The sequence below is a fragment of the Cynocephalus volans genome, chromosome X (assembly GCF_027409185.1).
Source record: "Cynocephalus volans isolate mCynVol1 chromosome X, mCynVol1.pri, whole genome shotgun sequence".
Classification (NCBI taxonomy): Eukaryota; Metazoa; Chordata; class Mammalia; order Dermoptera; family Cynocephalidae; genus Cynocephalus; species Cynocephalus volans.
Window position 1 is genome coordinate 74,961,252 of NC_084478.1, and position 25,981 is coordinate 74,987,232.

The following is a 25,981-nucleotide window of genomic DNA, read 5'->3' on the forward strand; positions in this document are numbered from 1 at the left end:
ACCAAGGACAAAGGTGTTGGGAGAATAGGAGCTAGACAGTGAGACTGGGGAGATGGGGTTGAAATGAGAGGGAGTTAGCAGCCCAGGACCACAGAGAAAAATGTCAAAAGGGAAAGGGGTAGGGTCTATAGCCCTCTTTCTTCCTAATACTTCCTCGCCCCCACACCCTGCCATCTCCTTCAGGATCCTCAGATTCTGAGTTATTAAGAGAGCCTGCCTGTGAAGATTTAATGGCACAGAGGTGTGAGGAGGTTGTATTGGCCTGCACCCAGCACTACATCAGCATAATATGGAATCTCCTGCTTGGCCTGTGAGCTTCAGATTCCTGAGAATGCCGTGACATGAATTCCACACTAGGTTACATGACACTTGGGTTCCCATACGTCTTCCCCCTCAAGACACTGAGGCAGACCCTTTTCTGGGCTTCATTTTCTCCATCTGTAAAATGAGCGCTTTGGGCTAGATTACAACAACAGGCCACTTCTATGAGATCTACAGTGCAAGATGAGGCCCCTCTTGGAAGCTGGTTTTGAAATAAGGGACTGAAGACATTCTTGTACATGCCAAGAGCTGGAGAGATGAGCTCGCTGACTCCCCATGACTGACTACTATCTTGGCAGGGACTTTCCACTCTTATCTTCTCTACCATCAAGCTGGTCCCTTGTGCACTGTTGGAGGGAGGGGCGGGGATGGGAGAGGCAGGCTGTAGGGTACAAAGCTGAAATGGATTGAGATGCTGGAAACCTGAATTTTGGAGACTCCATCTTTCTATCTCTAACATGGGCTGTGTCTTATCATGCAAAGAGTACAATAAAGCCAAATGAGGTGACAAACCTCTTTCAAGGGCATTGCAATATTGTGAGAAAAGAACTGGATCCAGAGTCAACCAGACTGGGGTTGAACCCTATCTGGGCCACTTTCCAGCAATTTGACCTTGAGCTACTTACTATACCTGTCCAAGCCTCAGAGTCTTCAGTTGTAACATCTACTAGGCTAATAATATCCACTAAACCATGGTTTCTCAACCTTACCACTATGACATTTAGCCCAAATAATTAATTGTTGGAGTTGTTCTATGTGTTGTAGGATGTTTGGCAGCATCCCTGGCCCCTACCCACCAGTTGCACCCACTTCTCCCCAGGTTATGACAACAAAAAATGCCTCCAGACATTACCAAATGTCCTCTGGGGGTAAAATCACCCCTGGTTGACAACCACTGCCCTAGACCACAGAGTTATTGGAAGAAATAGACATGAGAAATGCATTGAAGTTTGTTGGGCCTATATATATTTACAAATCTTTAGGCTTTTGCTTATAGAAATACAGAAGCAGATTGGTTTGTAAGCCAAATAAATGAGGGCATGGAATGGCTGGATTATGTCTTAATTTGGAGAATTGAGAAGAGATGGCTGAAAATAGAGTGACCAACCATCCCAACTTTCCAGGTCTGAGGGGTTTTCCAATGATGTGAGACTTTTAATGCTAAAACCAGGAAAGTCCTGGGTAAATCAGGATGTCACTGTAGTTCAAAAAGGCACCACCAGCATGTACTACATGCCAGGCACTATGCTGGGCACTTCACACATATTTAATCCTGGCAACAAGCCCATGATGAAAGTAATATCTCTATTTCCTTGAAGGAGAAACTGAGGTTCAGTGTAGTAGGATCATCTAGTCATATCCACAGGCATTGGGGTAAATCCCTTCAAAGGAGGTGGGGTAGTTTCAGGTCTTCCAAAACCCTAGTGGGTTGGCCTGGACTCCCTTCCATCCCACTCTTAGGTCTTTCTCTCCCTGTCTTTGGCCCAGAACACAGAGGAGGCCTACCGGAATGCAAACAGTGACTTGCTGGTGATAGTATGAATGAACAATTCTGAACGTATGTATATCCAAAGTTTTCAGCATGAAGTGAGCTGTAGTGGGCCTCCTCAGAGAATGGGCAAAATCACCCCAAAGGGAAGAAGATAGTCGCGAAGAAAAGAGGAGTCCCAGGAAGATGCATCTGCAAAATTTGTCCTGGCTCCTTCTGGGCCATTACCCCTTGAGAAGGAGAAGGTGGGTTAGGAGAGGTGAGTGGGGTGACTCAGGGCAGGAAAGAGACAGCAAATCCACAGTGCCATTCTGGAGCTCAGGTTGCCTCAGTGCACCGTCATTTTCCAAAAGTCTTCAACATCTCACCCCAACCCCTACCAAAAGGAAAGTTTTGCACCTGGGAATCTCTGCCCAATAGTCTGGCATCACAAGCCCATGTCAAGCCTTTTAGAGGGAAGCTGTCTTTCTCAGGAATAGGAACTATCTTTAGAGAAGTCTGGGACTTGCTCTGCTAATTGTGGGGAAATGTGCTGTCTCTACTGCTCTCCTCCCTGCCTGCATTTTGGTGTCCGAAACAGCTATTCTTGCTCTATCCTTAACAACTTGAAAACAAACTTTCATTTGCTACTAGTACCCATAGTGGAATATGTGAGCTTCTCATTTCTTTCTCACAAGTATTTTTTAATCAAAGGCCAGGATTTATTAGTGCTACTGTTTGCCTAAGAAGTCCACTCTCATCACAGCTTTTTCTGTTCCTCTCTGAGTCCAAGGCTGCCAGAGAATAATGTCATTTGATGTTCTCTCTCCCACTTCTACTCCTGGACTCCAGCCAGCCAGAGAGACTTCAGCAGGGACAGTGAGGGGGCATGTTCACAGAAATCCACTCTTACACTTAAAACTTCAGACACAAACTCTCCCAAACGTGTATTGTTGGAGCTGGAAGGTCCTTCAGAATATCAGCTGGTTTAACTCTCTCAGCTTAGAGAAGGGGAGGCTGTGATGACCAGAAAGGCCAAGGGCCTAGCCCAGGATCACTCAGCAAATTAGGGACTGGGCCTCATGTTAGAACCCACAGCTGCCAGAATCTCAATTATCATTTGGAAGATTTCTTACCTTCTGAGTATTGTCCTACCCCTGATGCAGACAAGGAGATTAGAAGTTCTAGCCAGATGTTTAGCTACTTGATACATTGAGCTGAAGAGCAGGCCACTGATCCCATGCTCCTTATCAAATGCCCAGCCCTCGCAGGACAGCCTTGGAGTGGGGAAGGTGGAAGACAGATCCTCGGAGGGATTGGTGAGGTGACAGTTGTCTTGGTGGCTCTCGCTGCTAGGTGTGATTCTAGATGTAACTCATTAGCCTAGCTTGTCATAATTAAGTTAAGAAATTGACTTCTTTCTATTTAAATTCTTACCTCTATAAATCCTTCTTAAACTACTGCCGCAAGCCAACAGACAGCAGACTAAGGGTCTGAGCAGCTTCTCTAGTTTTTGTTTGTTTCCTGGACATGTGGGTTGTGATTTTCAGCACATGTGTATGACATGTTGTCTGTTGGGAATTTTTTTTTTTTCTTAGTTTTCATGAAAGAATGAAATAAAGAGCAGGAACTTTGGAGACTCACAGATGAGGATTCCAGCCCCAGCCTGAACTAACTGCATAAACCTGGACAAGCTGGTTAATCTTTCTGAGCCTTGATTTCTCTAGCAGCAAAATAGGGGTTTATTGTATCCATTTCAGTGGGTTGTTGGAAGGATTATATGAGATGATGTGGGTAAAGTGCTTAGTGTACTGCATGGCACATACTGAATTTGTGATCAGTGAATGGGGCCTATTAACATCATTGTAATGTTTTGTGGTGTGCTGCTAAGAGCACTGAGACCTCTAGGTATGTGGTTTCCACTTTCCTAGGAAGCAGCACCCTATCCCCATAACTCTGTCCCAGCTCCCCAACTGCATCCTCTTCTGTCCTCCAAAACCAATTTTGGAGTACGACGAGACTACAGGGAAGCATACCTATTATAATTTCTCCTTGCTTATTGCTAGCCTGGGTACTTTGCTAATGCCATGGTATGTGTCTTTACCTCTGCCTTTTTGTATTGTTTTATAATTATCTGTTTATGTCACTGTGTTTGTCTAAATGAACCTCAAATCAGGTCAAATACTGTTTTAATACTTTCTGATACCCCGAAGACCAACATTAAACCTGGGGCACAGTGGATGCTCAGGGAGTATTTCAATAAATTAACAAATCAATGAGCCCCCAAGTGCTACAGACTTAGCACTCAGGCTCTTTCTGATTGTGAAAAGGTCCATCTCTCCATAGATCACCATCTCTATGCTCAAGGAGTGCAGACTTGGGACTTCCAGATGTTTCTGGTAAAAGGGTTGGTTCCTAAGCCATTTTAAGAAAGTTTTTTTTTTTTTTTTTTTTGCCTTACCCATCCTATTTGAATTTACTTTTCATTCATCTTTGTGTCCACTGAAATTTCCACCTTTATTCTAGCACTTAATGTAGTCAGTTTTAGTAAAGTGAGTTTTATATTTCAGTTACCCCTTTCAGAGTGGCTACTTCTGGAGACTGGGGCTGCCTTTGGAGCATTGGCTTTGGAATCTGACAGGTCTGGATTGAAACTCTGGCTCTACCACTCATTTATTTGCTGTAAGACCTTTAACAAGTGGCTTAACCTCTTGAGCCCAGTTCTTGCATTTGTAAAATGGTGACATAATACCTCCCTTGCATGGTTGTCACAAGGATTAAATAAGATAATGTATGCAAAGTGCCCAGCATAGTGTTCACCACATAGTACATATTCAACCAATGTTAGCTTATCATTTGTTTATTAAAAAATAGCAGCCACATTACCTAAAAAAATGTAGAAAACAGAGAAAAAAAGGAAAAAAATATCCCTAGTTTCACCACCTTAACATAACATTTGGCCTTTGAATATCTTCAGGTCCCCTGTGTTATTCATCCCTATAGTCCCCTCACGGCTTGGCTCAGTGCCTGACACATAGTGGGGACTCAATCAATGTGTTCTATTCAATTGATTTAGAAATAGGGCCGAGCCCGTGGCGCACTTGGTAGAGTGCTGCGCTGGGAGCGCGGCGACACTCCCGCCGCGGGTTCGGATCCTATATAGGACTGAACGGTGCACTCACTGGCTGAGTGCCAGTCACGAAAAAACGACAAAAAAAAAAAAAAAAAAAAAAATTGTGTTCAATTGACTTAGAAGGGAGAAGCGAATAAATAGCAAACATATGCAGACACCTTGACAGTTTACAAAATCCATGTCTACTGTCACATTTGTTGTCCACGACAACCCTTTGAGGCAACTAGATCAGGCATGGTGTTGGGCTGGATCTCAGATCCTTCTTCCCCATCCTGTACAGGTCACGAGTGAGGTAGTTGAAAGAAGATTCTGGCAGCTCTATGCAAAGTAAACATACTTTATTCTTCAGATGTGAGCCTCACAGACATGCTTTATTCCTCTAATACAAGCTCAAGCTCCACTCTGCTGATCCTCCATGCTCTGCTGACCAGCAGTTCAGAGCAGTTGTCTCTTTTATATTACAAGAACACAATAGTTGCCACAAGCCAAGTGCATAGTGTAATTACAACAGACATGCTGAGTTAGTAAATGGGCACACATGCACAATTACACTACTCTTATATAACTTGTTTCTAAGAACCATGCTGAATCATGCCCACTTGTAACAAATAGGAGGTGAGTGAGCCTGACTAAGCTGTTCTAGTTTAAACCGTTTTCATTTTCCTTACACATGGTCATCCCTCTCATTTTACTGAGAAAGAAACTGAGGTACAAGTGATTTGCCTGAGGCCACACAAGTAAGTAAATGGCAGGAGTTTCTAACGGGGTTTCTAGCGCCAAAGCCTGCACTTTTGCCATTGTCTAGCCTTCACTCCCTGGGCCCAGCCCTCCCTGAGAAGCCTAAATTGCCATCCCTGCTCTGAGGGGTGTAATGTTCCCAGGGAAACTGCCAAGCTATACCCCTTCTTTACTCCTAGCCCTAGAGACTTGAGTTGGGGAGTAGGGATGGTAGTGGACAGAGAACTTAGACAGGAAGGGCCTTGTATCCACCAGCCCTTAGGGAACAGAGGGAGAAAGGCATGTGCAGAGGGCCTGGGGCCATTTCTACTCGGGGGTGGGGGGAGGGGAATGAGGTTCAGAGAAGGTCCAGATCCTAGACCCACAAACATTGGGAGAAAGTGTGCTCCCCTTGAGGCCCCTGTCCGGACAATTGGGAAGGAATTCTGACCCACTTCAGGTTATCTCCATCTGCTGTGCCTGGGGTAGACCTATGTTCCTGAAACAAACTCACTTCTGCTCTGCCCCAGCCCTTAGCCACCCAATCCTGGTATTTCAACCCCAACTCTAAACTGGAGGCCTTTGTTACTACTCTCACTTGAGCTAAGCTAGGACTTAAAGTAAGCCCTCCCCCAGTACATCAGTCCTGGGTTCCATCCCCAAACTCTACTGCAGGAAGCTGACCACACACTCTTGTGAGGTCCTCCTTAGCTTGCCTTGGTCACTGAGATCTAAACATGGAGCTTGTTTTCTCAGATTGATGAAATGTCCCTGCAGATGCTCATGACAAAAACCTGGACAGCAAAACTCTATCAAGCAAGATGTCAGCAAGTGTGGATACAGCTCTATGGGGAAGTCCTCAAAAAAAGGTGGTGTAAGGGAGCAGGGCAAATGAGACAGGTCAGGGAAGCATGGCCAGACTCATCTGCTTGTAGCTTACAGGGGCGGCGCTGGGGGGGCTTTACCTTCCTGGGCCTCAAATGCCACCTAGGTTTGAAGAAAAGGACTCTCAGAATGTTCAGACTGGGATGGACTTCAGAAGTCTTATCCCACCTCAGACCCAGAGATTTGTCCAAGGCTAAAGTCAGAGCTGGGATTTGAATGCAATGCATGAAATATTGCCTAGACAGTGTCCAGCACTGAGTAGGAACTCATATGTTCATTTTCTTTCTTCTTCAAGACTTTCTGGCCAGGGTTCTCTTTAGAGTGACCAGTTTGTCTTAGTTTACCTGGTATTTTTCCAGTTTTAGCACTGAAAGTCTTCAGTCCTGGGAACCCCCCTCAGTTCTGGGCAAACCAGAACAGTTGGTCACTCTAATTTTCTTACTTCTTTCCTCTCACGACTTTGCTTCCCGTTGGGAACTTCAAGCTTGCAGACAGGGTTGGAATTGCTTCTTGAGAAAACAGAATCTGAAATTTGTTTTTTGTTTTTTCCTCGGGCTGGCATTTTTTACCAGCATTATGTCTTTGAATTTATAGAACACTTTATGATTTCTAAAAGCTTTTACAGGCATTGTCTAGTTTAATCTTCCTTCTAGCCCTGGGACGAGGATCAGCCTATTTTACAGACAAGGTATCTAGGGCTCAGACAGGTTAAATGGCTTGCCTAAGCTCATACAGTGTTTTTGTAGTGCAGAGTTAGGGGTGGCAGAGCAAACCCAGGGCTTTTGACACTAGGCTGAGTGTGTTCCCATAACACTCCCCATTGTCCCTCAATTTCTAGAACTTGTGACTGCACTCTCTCACATCTTTGGGGTTTCTCTCCTGAGGACCAAGGCAAGGGCTACATATCCAGTATCTTCTCAGCCAGAGTGCCGCCTTCCCACACAGTATCTTTGTGTACTGCAGTGGTGTGAGGAACGTGGGAGGGCTGGCATCTTGCTGGTTTTGGAAATTTGTGTGCACAATGCCTGCAAGTCTCCTGGAACCTTGAAATTTTTCTCTATCTGCTGGAAGCCTGCCCCCATCACACATACCCCCCATCCCATTCCTCAGACTCTGGTTACAGTTCTGGTCTCTTTTTAAGTCAACCCTTTGCATGTACTATGGCAATGTCCACTTAGTGTAGGAGCACCTAAGCAGCCTGTTGGAGATTTGTCACCAACACATGTGCTAGTGGGAAGTGAATGCTCTTGGGTAGGGCTGGGGAACCCCAGCCTGCTGCAGTCCTCTGGAATATGTCTGCACCCATGCTCTAAACTCCATCAGTGGTTTCTGGCCTTGGGAGTTGGGGGAGGAGACCTGGGAGGGTACAAAGGGCATGGGCTTGGAATTTACAAGAACTAAGATGAAGCCTAGCTCTGCCCCCACTTGCTGCATGTCTTTGGGCAAGCCACTGCACCTTTCTGGGGCTCAGTTTTCTCCTCTGTACAATGAAAGGACCACCTCACATGATCCCTGAGGTCCCTGTCAGCATCAAAATTTTGTCACCACTCTATTCTCTGATTTTAGTTCCTCTGAGATCCTCTCCCTTCGAAAATGATTATGATTTTTAAGATCAATAACAATAACCATCATTTATTGAACACTGGACATTCACCAACCCAGCATCAGATGGGCTGATGGTCAAGGTCACTCACCAGTTATGTGACCTTGAGCAAGTGATTCAACCTCTCTGTGCCTCAGTCTACCTCATTTGCAACATGAGAAAAATAGGAAGAGCTAAGCACAATGCATGAAATATCATTATATAAACTACAATTTATTTCTCATAACAGCCCTATGAGGTACAGACTATAATTATAATCATTTTACAAATGGCAGAAATGAGGCCCAAAGTAGATAGATCACTTTCCCAAGGTCACATAGCTACTAAACACTGGAGGTGGGCTTCAAATCCAGGCAGTCTGATTGCAGAGCCTACTCTCAATTCCTGTGCTATGCATTTCAAAGTCACTCAGAAATACCCAGGACCCCTTAGGAAGGTGGCTGGCTCAGAATGCCAAGGAATGAGGAAGAACTGCTGCCTAAGGTAAGGGCTCTGAAGAGTCAGTCCTGGCCCCCCTTGGGACCTGGGAGGGAAAGGGCTAAGGAGCCCCACAGGATGTAGGGGCCTGGGAGGGTCTGGGGGCTTAATCCCTGTTGATTGCAGTTTGGAGGGGTCCAGGCAAGCTCTTTTTTATCTCAGCAGCACAGTTTGACCAAAGCTTTCTTCCTCTTCTCCCCACTTGACCCAGCCTGGCCTCAGAGCCAGGAGAGCCTCCCTTAGCTGGATCCCTCGGCCCCCTGAAAAAGCCCCCTGCTAAAGCCCCTTGCTGGGATTGACACAGCCAGGTCTTGGAAGAGCTCCACCTGTCCTCTCTAGGTAATAGTAATAAATTCATGGATTTATAAGCAAATTATAATTTTCATATGTGTACACTGCTTTAACTGTTTATAAATCACTTTCTCACACACCTCTCTTGATCCCATTAACTACTTGGGCAGAGAGCCTTCTCTCATATTTTGTCACTGAGGAAACAGGCTTCTAGTCAAAGTGATTTGCCCAAGGTCACACCATCAGCAGATGTGGGTCCCAAACACAGGCCAGTTATCTTTTGTCCCACTGTGAGAGGCATGCAGGGAGAGGGAACCAAAAGCTAATTTTTCCCATGCCCCCATTTAGTTCCCTTCCCTCTCTGCCACCCAGGGCATTGCCCTTACTGTGCGATTGGCAACTTCTGGCATCTGGATCCAACCTGTGATCTTCAAGAGGAATTTGACAGCAACATTCTAAACTAGACTGTGGATTCACAGTGTATGCTATTCCCAGGGAGGCAGGGTTTGTAGCCAGCTGACTTCCAGGGACCAACCCCCTATTCTTCCCATCTTCACTTAGGCCTGTCCTAGAGCTGTTCCCATAGGGGGTTGCCATTAGGTTAGTGTGGAAGTGAAGTTTGAGTTCTCTCCATCCACTATCTAGTTCTATCTCACCAGGAGAGTCTTTGCAGTGGCCCCCTTGCTACTACTCTTGAGGGAAATATAGTTTGCTGAGCAGCCACGGATCTCTCCTAGGAGGTGAAGGTGGTTGAGCAGGTAGTGGAGTCTTGGGAATGCTTAGGAGCTACAGAGTTCCTGTGCCTATGAACTGCCAGCTCTTAGAGACAAGCATATAAGTCCAAGGCTGTTGACCTTTTCCTTCTTGTCTGAGGGAATGGGTCTCCCAAGGGCTCATAGAAACTGAACTCTCACTTATTCACTCTGACTTGCAACTCAAGTTTCCTTTTGGTGTGAGATCTGTTGCCTTCCCTGGACAAGTCTATGGGGTGAGGTGGGGGTGGGAGCAGTAGAGAAGAGGGTGCTGGTCCTCTTGCATACCACCTCTGGCCATGAGCCCAGAAATGGGCATTGTTCCCTTCACTCCAGCCTGTCCCTGCAGGGCCCTAAGGACTTTCAGCAGAAGTGGGCTGGCTGTATCCTGCTGCTCTGTTCTGACCACTTGGCAGCACGTCTCCAGGACAACCTCTCAGCACTGTCTGACTACCTTGCTTCCAGCACTTTCTTACTTCCAGAATAGCCACTGGCTACCTTCCCCTCTTTCTCTCCTCCACCCTGCCCCTCCCCATTCCTCTAAGCTACAGGAGATTGAACGGCCAGAAAGCTTTGGTTTTTATCCATCTTCCTGCTGCAGGTCTGTTTTTTGTCTAACGAGGATTCACCCCAACCAAGACTGACTATGAACCAGGAAGGTCTCTTCCTTCTTGTGGCCTTGGTTAGATAGCAGAGGTTCCCCTGTACCTCTGTCTCAGTATTCTCAGGCCAGAGCTGTAAAACTGGAGTCTTAATATTCATTCATTTTTTTAAAAAATTGTTCAACAGGGCTGGCCAGTTAGCTTACTTGGTTAGAGTGTGATACTGATAACAGCAAGGTCAAGGGTTCAGATCCCTCTACTGACCAGCCACCAAAAAAAAAAAAAAAAAAATTATTCAACAAACATTTATTGAAGCCACACGCCAGACCCTGGGGACACAGGAATGAATCAGAGACAATCTCTGCCCTCAGGGAACTCACACAGGAAGGTAGACAGATTAACAGGAAACTTCACTGCAATGTGATTAAATGGGGGTGATAATGGGAAATCCAGGGGTCTGTGGAAGCACCAGGAGGGAGAAGAGAGCTGATTAAGAAGGTTACTTAGAAGAAATGACATTTGAGCTGGACCTACAGGGATGAATGAGCACAAGTTTGTTCAGTGGATAAGGTAGGAGAAGGGGCAATCAAGGCTGAGGGAAAAGCTGGAGTCACAGTTCTAGGCCTGGGTGGGCTTTTATGCTTCAGGAATGTGGACTGGCTGGTTGTGGTTGGAGGAGGGGCGTGGTGGGAGATGAGGCTAATCAGGTAACTCTAGGCCAGACTGATGGGAATTTGGTATTCTCTAAGGGGAGAACCATTGATAGTTTTTAGATAGTTGTTACATGATCAAACATATGTTTCCAAAAGGGAATTCTGGGAGCAGTGAGTGAAGGTGGACTAAAAAGAGAGAGGAGGAAGGAAAATGGGTTAGGAAGCAACGACTGGCCCAGTGCAGTGTCAGTAGGGACACCCTCCTCTGAAGGGAGAGGTTGGAAAGATCGGAATGATGTTCAGAAAACAAAATATGCAAAACTACCAATGTATTAGTTTCAAATCTCTGCTGTAACAAATGACCACGAACTTAGTGTCTCAAAACAATACACTTTTATTCTCTTGCATTTCTGGAGGTCAGAATTCTAAAACCAAGGTGTTGGCAGCCTCCTTAGGGAAGCTTCAGGGGAGAATCTATTTCCTTACCTTTTGCAACTTCTAGAGGCCGCCTGCATTTCTTGGCTTCAGGCTCCTTCCTCCCTCTTCAAAGCCAACATCACAGAATCTTCAATCTCTCTTTCCCTGTCACACCTTCTGCCTCCCTCCTATAAGGACCCTGTGGTTACATTAAGTCCACCTGGATAATCTGGGTAATAATCTCCGCAGCTCAAGATCCTTAACTTAATCAGATCTGCAAACTCCTTTTTACCACATAAGGCAACATAATTAGAGTTTCCAGGGATTAAGACGTGGACATCTCTGTGTGTGTGTGTGTGTGTGTGTGTGTGTGTGTGTGTGTGTGTGTGTGTGTGTGTGTGTGACATTACTCAGCCTACCACATCCAATTAGATGGGGGAATAAAGGAAAGGGAGGAGTTGAGAATGATGGTTTTTACTTTCTACTATTGAAAATTTCACACACAGAGAAAGTAAAAACAACAGTATAATAAATTCCTATGCACCCATCACCCAGCTTTAACAATTGTCAACATTTTGACAGTCTTATTTCAACTACCTCTCAGATTGTCATGGCATTTTACCCATAAATACCTCACTATGTATCTCTAAATAGAAAGTTTTTCCATAAACATCATGCATTTAATTACACTTAATAAAATTAACAATAATTCCTTAATATTAACTAATACCAAGGATGACTTTGTAGTGTCTCCTGTGGCTAATTTTGTGGCTAGTGATGGTATTCACCAAAATGGGGGTGAGGGGAGGATATTTGTAGGTGAGGAGATGAATTGGGGTAGATATATATGGTCGAAATTGGGAAATCACTGAATTATTAGAAAGATAAGTGACTTTCAAAGGGAACATGGCACTGTTAGACATCTGAGCTGGTCAAGCCTGTCTTGGGGATAATTCCAGTTCCTCGCTTATTTGTAGCACATGGCTATTGACAAACCACTCTTCAATCCATCATTTCATTTGTCCCTGACAACATTTTGAGCTAGAAAATGCAGATCTTATTTAACCCACTTTACAAGGAAGGAACAGAGGCCCAGAGAGGTGAAGTGACTTACCCAAGATGGTCTAGTAACTGGCAGAGTTGAGATTTGAAACCAAACCCTCTGACTTAGATTTCTGTGTCTGAGGTGGGGTCCTCTTTATTATCTCCCTCTTCTCTTCCCAAATGACCTGAGGGGAGGCATGTGAAAGTGAAGGGGGAGGTAGGGGGAAAGAGGGCTGCTGGGTTGGAGGCCAGGCTTTTGGGCAGTCATTGTGGGAGCTGGAGGTCTAGGATGTAAGTAGAAATATAGACGCGTCTGCCTGTTTGGCCATTTTCTAAGCCAAGAGTTGTCTAGTCCTGCTGGAACCTCACTTCTGAACTCTCCCATGATGATATGACCCAACTCCTTTCTCACCTCACTTTTTTCCATTTGGTGACTCTAGGATGAACATCTGAAGAAACATCACTCAGATGCTACTCAGCCACTAACAGCAATGAGGAAGCTGAGAGCTACTGGTTGCTCCAGAAACCACAACTCATCCAATGTCTCAAGGTGAGGAATGGTAATGACCTTGGAGTTCAAGGTCTTCCTAGGGACACACTTCTGGGAGGCTACTCATAAATATTCAGACTGGATCAGCCAGCACCTGCAAACTAGACAGAACAGAAGGGGCAGAGGACGGCCATTAGGAGCTTCCACCTGGGGACTGAAAGGACAAGGTCGGGGGCACATGCATTTCTCTGGTGGAGACGCTTGAGCACTTCTTTAGCATTACCTTCACTTGGTAATAAAGCCCTATTATACGCTATTTCTTTGTCCCTCTCCCCCTTTCCTTTCACCAGTCCCATGAAAGATTTTTCTTTCATGGATGGATCAGGAGTCTGGAACTGCTGCCCAGTAACACTATCTCCATTAATAACCCCCTCTCACATGTGATCAGCTCCTTACAGTCTAAAGAGTGTTTTCATAACAGAGAAGTTTAGATTCTCTGAGAACCCCTTAAAGGTTTAGAGGGAAGATTTTATGTTGGTCAGTACTTTATAGGTGATATGCTATAAGATGAACCAGTTTATCTGAAGCCACTCAACTAGTAAGTGTCAGACCAAGAGCTGACCTGCAGTAGTGTGATTCCCCATGTGGGAGCCCTTTCTTGGGCAACATATCAACAGTGCCCCTGCCTCACCCCATCTATACTCTGGTGGAGCAGTGTTAGAAGGATTCATGCTTCTGAAGGGTTAATCCTCTGTGACCCCAAACCCCACTATTCATTCTCTAGTTCCCTTGAGGCCATAGGGAAGAGGAAAGGGAGCATCTAGACCCTTAGGGCAGAAGGCCGGAAAGGTGGAAATATCCTCAGCTCTGCTGAACAGATGGACATCTCTTCTGTATTGAAAGAGTCCTGGGCATGGAAACTTTGCTGTCTCTTTGACTCTTGTTCCAAGATCTAGTGCCAGACAAAAATTCCTCTTTTGGATTTGAACCCCTTCTCTAGGTATCTGCTAGTCTTGATTTTGTAATATGTAAACCAGTGATAATTGTAATGTATAGTATTTTGCAGGTTTGTTGTGATGATTTAATGTTCCTCAAAAATGTTCAGCTAGAGAAAGAAAAAAGGGGGCATATTGATTCATTCAGTCCTTTCACAAGTATTTATCAAGTACTCTCTAAGTGACAGGCACCCTGCTTGGCCCAGTGCGTATTTGCTGCTATACTACTATGCTACTACATAGGTGCACCCTGGAGGGCTCCTGGCTATGCTTTGTTTCTCTGATTTAAATCTAGTTGGTACTTTTCTTTGTGCTGACATCGGTGGGGAGAACTGCTTTTATCAATTACTGTGTCAGCGGAATAGGTTGGCCTCGCCAATTGGGACTAGGACAAACTAGACCCCACTGCTCCTCTTTTCTCTTTGTTTGCTTAGTTAGACATTTAGTTGAGTACCTGTAATCTGAATAAATCTTCCAATCCTTGCACCAAATTTTGGACTTTCAAGTCATTTGTTTAGTGCAAGAGGGCAAGCTGAGCCTGGTCTGTTGGTAACAAGGGGACACACAGTACAAAAAAAGCAGGCAGGTATGAAGAAGAAAGTCTAAGGGAATTCTCTGTGGCAAGCCCTAGGCTTTTAAAAACATCTTGTTTTAGTTTAAAAATTCATAGACATTTTCTACTCTAAAATATTCTGTTTAAGATTAAAATAATGTTTTCAATTATTTACAATGGAAGAAAATTGACTTTCTAGGAAGATGTAATATGTTTATTGTTTGATTTTACAGAGTGCTACATGGCACATGATCTGTGAAAAAGAACAGCTACTCTTTATTGGGTGATTACTGTGTGCCAGGCACATTCTTAAATGTTGAATGCATGGCAACATTTAAATTTTACAACACTCTTTTGAGGTAGATGAGCTATTGTCATTTCCTCTTTACAGATAAGGGGAGTAAAAGCTCTGAGAGGACAAGTCAGTTGCCGGAAGTCACTCAACTAGCAAGTGGTAGAGCTAGGATTTGAACCCAGTCAGCTTAGCTCCAAAGACACCTTGCCTTTGAGACAAAGACTCTACAAAACCCAGTTTCACAGAAATGTGACAAGGAGACTATGAGGTCTTTCCTGAGGGTGAGCAGGGGTGGAAGAGGAAATGGACAGGATCCTAGAGGATACTTGAGTCCCATGCTCAAGTACAGACTTAATGAGCCCTGTGTGGTACTTCTCTCCTCTGTGCCTGGGGCAAAGAGGGATGAGAGAGGAAAAGTGCTGGTGCTAGGTGAAAGAAAGTGAGCCAAAATGCCAGGTACCGATCAAGCTTTATTGAAGGAAGAGAATCTGCTGGGCTGTGCTCAAAGTGGAGGGCAGCCTGGGGCTGCCCTCAAGATGGAGGACAGTACCATGTGTGGGGGTGTTAGAGCTTATATAGGGCACCAAGGGCTGGCTGATACAATCAAGGAGGGGCATTATGCTTTTGCAGAAGCTATGCAACCAGAGTGGAGAACTGCGCCCTTGAGGAAACAAAAGGGTTTCTGTTTTGCAGAAGTCATGATGCTTCTCATAAAGGGAAGGGGGGGGTTGGTGCTGGAGTGGAAGACAAGGCTGGCAGCTATTTTGTGCTTATTGGGTGCACAATGGCGCTGGTCACGTCCAAGATCCATCATTCCCACCTTTTAAGTATAGGGAGAAGGGAAAAGGGGCAAAGGTCTCATTCTTCTGAAGCTTCTTCCTGCTGGAGATGGGCAAAGATATGGAAAAAATAAAAGATTTATGTTGGCAGGGAAAACAATTAGGTGCTGGGGTATTGGTTTAGTGTGGGGAGGCTGTATTCTTCTGGGAAAGGGTCGCTGATTCTGAGGGGCTGATATCCTCCTCGCAGGAACAATTTGGTAACCTTTTGGTTGGTGAGAGCCTGCATATGTTCCTGCAAGAAACTTGAGAAACACTAAAAGAGACAGGGAGCAAAAAGTAGGATGAGTCCCAGCACAGTTAGGGGTCCTAGTAGGGGCATAAGCCAGGGTACCCAAGGGTTCAGTGATTGGGGCCACCCCCAAGGTGCGTTTGTGTTTTGTAACCCTTTGCGTCAGCGATCAATGATCAATGCTTGCCTTTAAATGGTTTAAGTTGTTTTGGATCACCCCGGACTCATTTACATAATAACAACATTCCTCCCCCAAGAAGAGGCAGGTGCCTTTCTTCTGGGCTGTAAAGAGGTCAAGGACCTGACGGTTCTGTAAAGTGACTGTCGCGAGTGAGGTGAACTGTCACTGGAGGGAGGAGATGCTGTCTATACTTAGTTCTTCTGAGAGTTTTCGATAGAATTGAAAGGCAGTATCAAGGCCCACTATGCCAGTCCCAGTTGCAGGAAGGATCTCTGCCCCAATTAAAAGGTACAATTAGTGCCCTACAGGAGCGGGGGCACTTTGTGGGGGGGGGGGCTAAAGTTTGTCCCAGTCCCGTCTCCATCCCTCCATCTGTCTGGACTGATGTTGGGAAGAGCCAAACAAATATGCAAGAAATCACATCAGGGGGCAGGCAACAGGATAACATAGTTTTACAAAGGAAATATGTTCCGGTTTTAGGGCATGGGTGAGAGGGGGTAAGTGAGTGGTACCGTTTGGTGGCGTTAGTAAGGCAACATGTGGGCAGGCCCCGCATAATGCTGACAGTCCCCACTGAGGTGAGATTAGAGGAAAGTGAAGAGACATTTGTGGAAACATTGCGGGCTTCATCGACAGGGAGGGGGATGACCACAAAAAGTTTCTAACAAAGTTTTGAGACAGATGAGTCACTCGGAGACCAGCCTGATTCGTTGAGGACTGCATCGTCCCTGCAGACCTGGAACCTCCATGTCCCAGGTAAGGGGGAAAATTGAGATAGGAAGAAAAATTTGGGAAGGATGCAAAGGGTTAGGGAGCCAAAAGAATTTAAAGGGTGCATTGCCACAATGAAATTGGTAAGAAGCATCCTACTGATAGGAGGTAAAGTAGTGCCAGGAGAAATCTTCCTATAATGTTACATTCCTTTAGGGCAGCACTGGCCAATCCTGTAGCAAGTACTAGAACAGATAGTATAATAAAGGTTAGGGACATGGGGTGGCATATAATTATCAAGTCCCACGATGGCAAATCTGCAATAGCAGATCAGGATCAGTCTTGGAGCAGCTCCTGTGTGAAGGACGTGAAGTGGGCCTGCAAGGGTGAGAGGATAATCACAGGGGGAAAGATCATCCTTCTTCTGGGATTGGGGGAAGAGTGGAGGTTCTGGAGATTTTCAACTTTGTGGGTCATAAAATGGACAAAGTGTAAGGAGATGTTGGGTTGGGGGTTGAGCAGAGGGACCCCTCTGGCTTGGTGTGAACAGATTCTTTGGGTAAAGTCTCAGGTGCTAGTTTTACTAACGATAAGTGATACCAAAGGGCCTTTCCTAGTACTTTCACTGCTGTGGGGGTGATGAGAAGTACTGTAAAGTACTGTACTTCCCAACACGGTGAGAGGGGCTTTGGGATTTGGGTTTTAATATACACTTGCTGTCCCGGGCTCAATTTAAAGTGTGAGGGGGTGGTGGGGAAAGGATGAGGTAACAGAAGGTTGGCCTGTTCCAGAAGATCCCTAATGAGCAAAAAAGTAGGGACATAAGTTCGAAGGGGCTGAGGCCTGTGGGCTTGTGGGCGGGGGGGCAGCTTGCAAGCGAGTGAGTGCTAAAGGGAGAAGTTGGGTACAAGGGAGGTGACGTTCCATAGACAGCTTGGTGAGGTGTGTTTTTATGAGGTGATTGGCTTTTTCTACTTTGCCTGATGACTGAGGCCGATATGGTATATGTAAGTCTCATTTGATGCCTGTGCTGTGAGTTGAGTAATCTGAGATGAATGCCGGGCCATTATCAGACTGAAGGCTGGTGGGACAGCCAAAATGAGAGATAATTTCTGAGGTGAGAGCATGCGTTACTGCTGTAGCATCCTCTAAAGTGCGGGGAAAGGCCTCAATCCAACCTGAAAAGGTATCTACTAAGGTTAGAAGATAGCGTGTCCTTTTGTGGGGAGGCATGTTAGCAAAGTCAATTTGCCAATCCTGGTCAGGAGTGTATCCTCTGGCCTGGTGGGTGGAAAAGGACCAAACTTGGAGGCCACCTTGATTGGAGCAATGAGTACACAAAGGACAATTTTGAGTGATTTGTTTAAGTAACTTGGCCTTGTGGGGAGAGTAATATAAGGACTGAAGAAGGCATAGTGGGGTTCATAGCCTATATTAACTGAATTATGGAATTCTAAAAGGATTTGCTCAGTTTGTGTGGTAGGGAGGACATAGCACCTGGAGAGAGTATACCAGATGTCCTTCCTCTGTACTCACAACTGTTGGAGGTGTTGCATTTCTTGGGGTGTGTATTGGGGTAAGGGTGTCAGAGCCATGAGAAGGACCCGAGTGTGAGAGGGAGAGTGGGGGCCTGGTGATTGAGCAGCCTGTTTTGCACTTAGATCCGCCAGTTTGTTTCCCTGGGCTATGCGGTCGTTGGAGGTTTGGTGTCCTCTGTAGTGTATAAATCCAACCTCCTTTGGGAGTTGTGCTGCCTCAAGAAGTATCATGATAAGATGTCTGTTTTTTATGGGCCCTCCTTGAGTGGTCATGTATCCTCTCTCCTTCCATATGGCCATGCAAGAGTGTAGGACGTGGTAAGCGTACTTAGAGTCAGTGTATATATTGACTCATTTGTTACTTGCCAGAGTGAGAGCACGGGTGAGGGCAGTGGGTTCTGCCTGTTGGGAAATGGTGTTGGGATGGGGGAGGGGGCAGCCTCAATAATTTGTGTTAGATTTACTATGACATAACCCACCCGGGCAGTGGGTGTGGAGGTGGTGATCCCATCTATGAACCATGTATATTGAGGCTGCATAATGGGATGTGGGGAGATGTGTGGAAAGGGATTGAAAAAGAGGTCTAAAGCCTCCATGCAATTATGTTCTAAGGGTCGTGAGTGTTTTGGGATGAGAGTGGCTGGATTTAAGTGAGGGGAAGGTTTAAAGGAGAAGTGGGAATTTTTAATGGAAATAAGGTGAACAAGTTGTAGGCGGGAAGGGGAGAGAATTGACTTGGCCTTATGGCTGAGAAGGTCCAAAAGTTAGTTTAGAGCTTTCTTGTGCTAAAAGGGCAGCTGCCACCAAGGCCCGTAAACAGTGGGCCCATCCCCAGGCTGTGGTGTCTAGTTGTTTAGAGAAGTATGCAATGGGGAGAAAATATATCCTGCCTCTTGTCCCAGGACCCTGACTGCCAGTCCTTGGGTTTCGGTGACATATAGGCTAAAAGGATGAGATAGGTTTGGGAGGGATAGAGCTGGGGCTGCAAGGAGAGCAGCTTTTAATCGCTGGAAGGGAGAATGAATGGGCTTTGTGGGATCTAAGGGAATGGCAGAATCCCCTTTGGCTGCCTCATAAAGTGGTTTTGCTAGCACGCCAAAGTTGGGGAGATATCCTGCAAGCCCCAGGAAAGAGAGAATTTCACTCTTTGTGGTGGGAGTTGGTAGTTCGGAAATTAAACTTTTGCAATTCACCATTATTTTTCTGGTGTTGGAGGTGAGATGGACTCCCAAGTAGGTGACTGAAGGAGAAGAAATTTGGGCCATTCTGGGGGACACTCGTTATCCCCTGGGTGCCAGGAAATTAAGGAGAGCAACAGTGTGGGCCTGTGAATCCTCAAAGGAGGGGCTTCAAAGGAGGAGGTCATCCATATATTGTATTAACGTTCTAGAGGTTGGATGAAGTTCAGATAAGTCTTGAACTAAGGCCTGGCCAAAGAAGTGGGGGCTATCCCGAAACCCCCGAGGTAGTACTGTCCAGGTGAGTTGTTGGGAATGATGCATATCAGGATCAGTCCAAGTGAAGGCGAACAGGTTTTAACAGGAAGGGTGTAAGGGAATAGAAAAAAAGGCATCTCTGAGGTCAAGTATGGAGAAGAAGCGGGTTGTTGCTGGGATTGTGGATAGAAGAGTATAGGGGTTAGAAACGATTGGGGTCATGAGTAAAATGGCCACATTAATGGCCCTGAGGTTTTGAACTAAACAGTATGAGCCATTAGGCTTTATAACTAGAAGGATGGGTGTGTTACAAGGTGAATGAGCGGGTCGTAGAAGATGAGAAGATAGGAGTTTGTTTATAAGGTGCTTTAACCCTATTTAGTGTTTATTAGCGATGGGGTATTCTGGGACATTAGGGAAAGAAGATGGATCCCACAACCTCACAAAGATGGGAGGGTGATGAGTAGTGATGGAGGGTGAGGAGGTATTCCATACTATAGGATTAACTTTGTCAGGGGGAAAGGGGAAGGTAGAGGTTTCAGGGCCCAGGTCTGGGTGCAGCCTGTAACAGTATTGTAGCTGGAGTTAAAGTGTTTAGGGTAAGAATAGCTTTGAATTTGAAAAGAGTGTCCTGTCCCAGTAAGGTGGTTGGGCACTGAAGCATTATTAAAATTTGTATGTGAATTGGGTGTGATGTAGGGTGCAGGAAAGGGGTTAAGTGATCCATGGGCAGTGTTCTGATCCCATGACCCCTACTACTGTGATAGAGGATGGGGTTGTTGGTCCCACATATTTAGGAAGGGTAGAGTAAGTGGCCAGTATTGATGACAACAGAAATTGGCTTACCTGCTATGAGGAAAGTCACCCTGGGCTCACACGTGGTGATCTCTGTGGGGTCCTCGGGCCCTGGGCATCATCAGTCCTCCTCCCAGGCAAAGCCAAGAAACTCTGGTAGGGATGGCCATGAAGCCAATGGCTGTGTCTTGGGGACTGGGCTACTCCCTCTCTGGCGAGTGGCATTGGTCAATCCACTCAGTGATCTGGTTGTTTGCAGTGAGAACAGGGCCCGGGAGGGGGCCTGGGGTTAGAATGGGCCCATGCCCAGTGGCCTGGTAGACCACATTTGAAGCAGTTCCTGGGTGGCTTGCCCCTAGAGGCAGCCAGCTTTGAAGTGTGTGAGCCTCAGATGGCATTAGCCAGGAGCTGGTGTTTGACCTGATCTCTTTTGTAATAATCTTTTTTTTTTCTTTTTCTGTTGTTACACTCCTTGAAAGCTGCATTGAGGAGGTAGTGTAAAAGGCCCATGCCTGCAGGGGAGTTTGGATCTATATGTGTGTATTTACACAAAGCCTCAGAGAGGCAGGTTAGGAACTCGCTGGGATTTTCAGTGGATCTCTGTGTGATTTCCCTAAGCTTATCATAATTGACTGACTTGTGAGTAGCCTTTTGGAGGCCAAAAATCAAGTGTGTGATCATGTTATCCTCGAGATCCCAATCCCCATGGCTGGCCTGGTAATCTCAGTTTGGGTCCATGCGAGGAACTGCAACAGCTCCCACTGGCCATCTGTTATTTTGAGTATGTACCTCATCTGCCTGTTGTTGGGCCGTTCCCAGACCTGCTCCCTGTACATGGACTCAGACAACTCCCTCCATCCCAGCAACTTCACAGAGGGGGATATAAAGGAGCCAGAACTGAGGCAGGGTTGTTACCTGACGAAGGGGGAGAAGGAGAGGGGTTGGGTGGCTGAGGCTGAGCATCTCAAGACCAGGCAGGGGGAAGAGAGGGAAAAGGTGATGGCTGATGGGTCTGGGAGGGGAGGTTGGGCATGAACTAGGAGGATTTGAGACATAGGACATTTTTGACAGAGAGAAGGACTGTAGTTGGAGATAGAAAAAAGACTTGAACATAAAAATTTCTCCAGCTTTTGCCATTTCAGTGAGTATCTAAATCGAGAGTGCCATCAGGTGGCCACTGGGATCCATTGTAATGAGGCATTCGAGTTTTAATGTATCCCTGGAGGCCAAGGGGTAAATTGGCCAGGAGACAGCCCAAGGGCGTAGAGCATGGAGGTTTGGATTGTGAGGATCCCATGTAGAGGGTGAGAAAGGAAATGGGAAGTCCTGGTAGAAGAAAAATGCCACCAAGGAGCGTCCTCTTTGGTGTGCATCTTCTTTTTGAGCAAAAGGCCACCAACCAGCTAATGGAGCATCTTCCGATAGCAGGGGGGCATGAGAAGAGTTTCCTCAGCCAGGTGCCTGGGCTTTGTAGAGACCATAGTTCTAGAGAGTAGTCAGGGGAACCTGTAGAAGCAGGACAGACCCACTGACTCACCCTGAATTGAGGCCCATGTTGGATCCATTGGTCTGAAACGGCAAAAGGAGAAAGTCCTGGAGGTACCCAGATTGGCAGGTCCAGGAAGGGCGGCTGAGGGTCAATCAACCCAAGAGAGTGGATCATCCAACAACGTTGGCCAGAACCCTTCCCAGGTTTCGGCACCATAATGAAAGAAAGTGAGCTGAAACACCGGGTACTGATCAAGCTTTATTAAAGAAAAAGAATCTGCTGGGCTGTGCTCAAAGTGGAGGGCAGCCCTGGGCTGCCCTCAAGACGTAGGACAGCACCACGTGTGGGGGTGAGAGAGCTTATATAGGGCACCAAGGGCTGGCTGATACAATCAAGGAGGGGCATTATGCTTTTGCAGAAGCTATGCAACCAGAGTGGAGAACTGCGCCCTTGCGGAAGCAAAAGGGTTTCTGTTTTGTAGAAGTCATGAGGCTTCTCATAAAGGGAAGGGGGGCGGGGTTTGGTGCTGGAAGTGGAAGACAAGGCCAGTGGCTATTTTGTGCTTATTGTGTGCACAATGGCACCAATCACGTCCAAGATCCATCACTAGGGTTCTAGAGAAAGATGCAGGGAAGCCTGTAGCCATAGCTTAACACATAATGGAAACTCTTCATTCAATACTCAGGTGGAAGGACCCAGATTCCCTGCATGGCAGGAGGTTAGGATGGGATAAGAGTACAGAGCAATTATAATAATAATAAATGTACAGCATAAATGCAAATATATTTGCACTCTGAGTGGTAAAGTATGTAAGTAGGAGTGGTGAGTATGTATGTATATTTATATTAAGTATTAACACGTATATAGATATTGTGTGTACAGCGAATGATGAATGTGTATGTTTCTATACATGTATTGTGTGTTGAGGCCACATAATATGTTGTGTGAATGGCTGTTCCAAATTCTTTTTGGATTGAGGGCAATTAGGAAAAAAGAGCAGGAAAGAAAAAAAGTATTAGGTGAACATATATATATGTATGTGTGTTTATTTATGCAAATAACCAACATTTACAACTTGGTAGAACTTCACTGGTTAAAAAGGGCTTTGACATCCATTATCTTACAACCCCCTTGTGAAGCATGTAGACCAAGTTTTATTGTCTCCATCTTCTAGATAAGGAAACAGAAGCTCAAGAGAGTAATTGTGATTTTCCCAAGGTCACACTGTTAAGTGACAAAGCAGGGACCCAAGTTTCCAACCCAAGTTCTTTTTTGATTCTTCTGTGCTAGAAGCAGCCGGATGAATTTATTTATATCCCATACGATTATGTGGACGAGTATTTGTGGGCACTACATCGGGAACTCTGGAAAACAGGGGTTATGAGCTGCTTGATTTCCAGAATTCTTACTGCAGGATCCTCCATAGTAGGAGGCAAATTGAATATAGAAAGTAAGAGGAAAGAAGACCAAGAGAATAATGCAAGTCAGGCAAGAAGAAAAAAAAGTAGAAGGAGAAATTGAAAGGTAGGAGAATATAAAGAAGAAAAAAGAAAGAAAGAAACAATATTCACTGGTACATGAATTCGTTAAAGAAAGGATTCTCTGTGATTTGAAAAGTCTTTCAGAGACAGCAGATACACTGGCAAGAATTTTCCTCCCACTAGGAGGCGGCAGCGGGCAGCTATCGGCCTGCTGGAGCTGCGCCGAGGACCCTCGCCGTGCTCCCCGCCCCCCAACCGCCCCGGGAACCTAATCCACGCCTGGGGCGCGCGGCTGGGCTGCGAAGGGCGGGAAAGGGCGGGCTGGAATACCCGCAGGGCCACTGCGGCTGGAGCCGCCGGCTGGGCTTGGGCGGGGCGCGGGGCCCTGGGCGGCCTCCTTCGCTCCTTCCTCTGCAGCTAGGAGCTGGCAGCAGCTCAGGCCGCAGAAGGGAGCGGCGCCGGGAGAGGGGAGGGGCGCCGGGAGAGGGGAGCGGGCGCCTTGGACTACATGGCGTTCACCAAGGAGCTGGATTAGTGGGTGGAGCAGCTGAACGAGTGTAAACAGCTTAACAAAAACTAAGTGCGGACGCTGTGCAAAAAGGCTAAGGAAATTTTAATAAGAGAATCAAATGTACAGGAGGTTCGTTGTCCTGTTACCATCTGTGGAGATGTGCACGGCCAACTCCATGACTTTATGGAACTCTTTAGAATTGGAAAATCACCATATACAGACTATTCATGGGCGATTATGTAGACAGAGGTTATTATTCAGCAGAGACGGACTTTTCTTGCAGCTTTAAAGGTGTATTATCCAGAATGTATTACAATATTGAGAGGAAATCAGGAAAGCCGACAAATTACCCAAGTATATGGCTTTTATGATGCATGTAGTATGGAAATGTCAGTGTTTGGAAATATTTTACAGATCTATTTGATTGTCTTCCATTTACACCGTTAGGAGATGGATAGATATTCTGCCTCTATCCGTAGATACACTGAATCATATAAGAGCCCTGGATTGTTTAAAGGAAGTTAAACATGAGGGCCCAATTTGTGATCTGTTATGGTCAGATCCAGACGATCGTGGTGGGTGGGGTATTTCACAACGTGGTGCTGGCTGCACGTTTGAACATTTTTGAAACATTTAACCATGCCAGTGATCTCACACTGGTTTCTCATGCCCACCAGCTTGTAATGGAGGGATACAACTGGTGTCATGTCGGGAATGTGCTTACCATTTTTAGTGTGCCCAATTATTGTTATTGTTGTGACAACCAGACTACCACCATGAAATTATATGACATTAAAATACTCCTGTAAGATCTGTGCACCATGCACAAACCCCACAGGTCGGGATGGCTCACCTCACAAAGACCATGAGACAGAGACCGATGCAATCCAGCAAGAGGAGTTTATTTCCAGCATGCTGGGGTCACTCAGCATTCAAGACAAAAGCGACCCCAAGCCTTTAACACAAGAGCTTTTCATACAGTTTTTTAGGCAGACTTTCACAATAGGATGAGTTGTTTACTGTTTACAGGTTATCAGAGGTGACCTTTGGATTTATTGGTGGGCTTTAGCGAGCTGGTACCCTGATAAGGAACAGTGCACTTCCCAATCGTTTATCTTCCAGATGGCTTTTAGATAAGGAACTGGTCAGTCAGTTCCTGGAACTGGGTGGTGTTTTACTCCCTTCCTGGAATTTAATGTGTCTGGGCCTGCCTTACTTAAAATGACATTAGTTATGTTTTCCCGTTTTTAGCAAGCATTAAATACAGAAGCAAATTAAGCATGTTAAAGTTATATTTTTTTCTACACTCCTTTCTTCAGTTTGATCCAGCACTCGCGGTGGAGAGCCTCATATTACCTGGCCCACACCAGACTACTTCCTGTAAGTTCCTCCCGGGAAAACCTGCCTTTGTATGTGGAAGTATACCTGGCTTTTAAAAATATATACATTTCAAAACAAACCAAAAAAGCAACAGTAATCTATGTGTTTCTATACGAAATTGGGATGTGTCTTGGCATTAAACCATATCATGGACTAAAATGTGCCATACTAATGAGCATTTAGCACAATTTGAGACTGAAATTTAGAATACTATGTTCTAGATTGGTCAAACAGTTTGCCTGCTGTATTTGTAGTAATCATTTTCCTCTGGGCTGTTCAAGCAAAAAAAGTAATTGTTTCATATCCTTTTGTGCTTATTTGGAAATTTTAGTTATAGTGTTTCACTGGCATGGAGTTGGAGTTTTATTTTTATGAAAAGTTCACAAGCAGAAATGGGGAAAGGAATAATGAGAAGTACAGCATCAGTGTTTAGAACGATAAAAAAGTTTTGGAAATAGAGATAGTAATTACACAGCATTGTGAATGTAATTAATTCCACACAATTGTATCTTTAAAACTGCTTAAACTGGCAATCTTTCTGTTATATATGTTTTTACCACAATAAAAAAAAAGAAAAGAAAAGAAAGATTCACAAGCTAACTTCCACTTAATCCATTACCCTTTATTTTATTGAAATGTATAATTAACTGAAGAAAAGTGTCATCTTGGGAGTATGTTCCTTTCATTTAAAC

At 45.5% G+C, this 25,981-nt stretch overlaps 1 pseudogene; it reads left to right on the plus strand.

The window, feature by feature from the left end:
• Positions 1-12,854: 12,854 nt before the first annotated feature.
• On the plus strand, positions 12,855-25,293 carry LOC134368053 (serine/threonine-protein phosphatase 2A catalytic subunit beta isoform-like; annotated as a pseudogene).
• Positions 25,294-25,981: the final 688 nt, after the last annotated feature.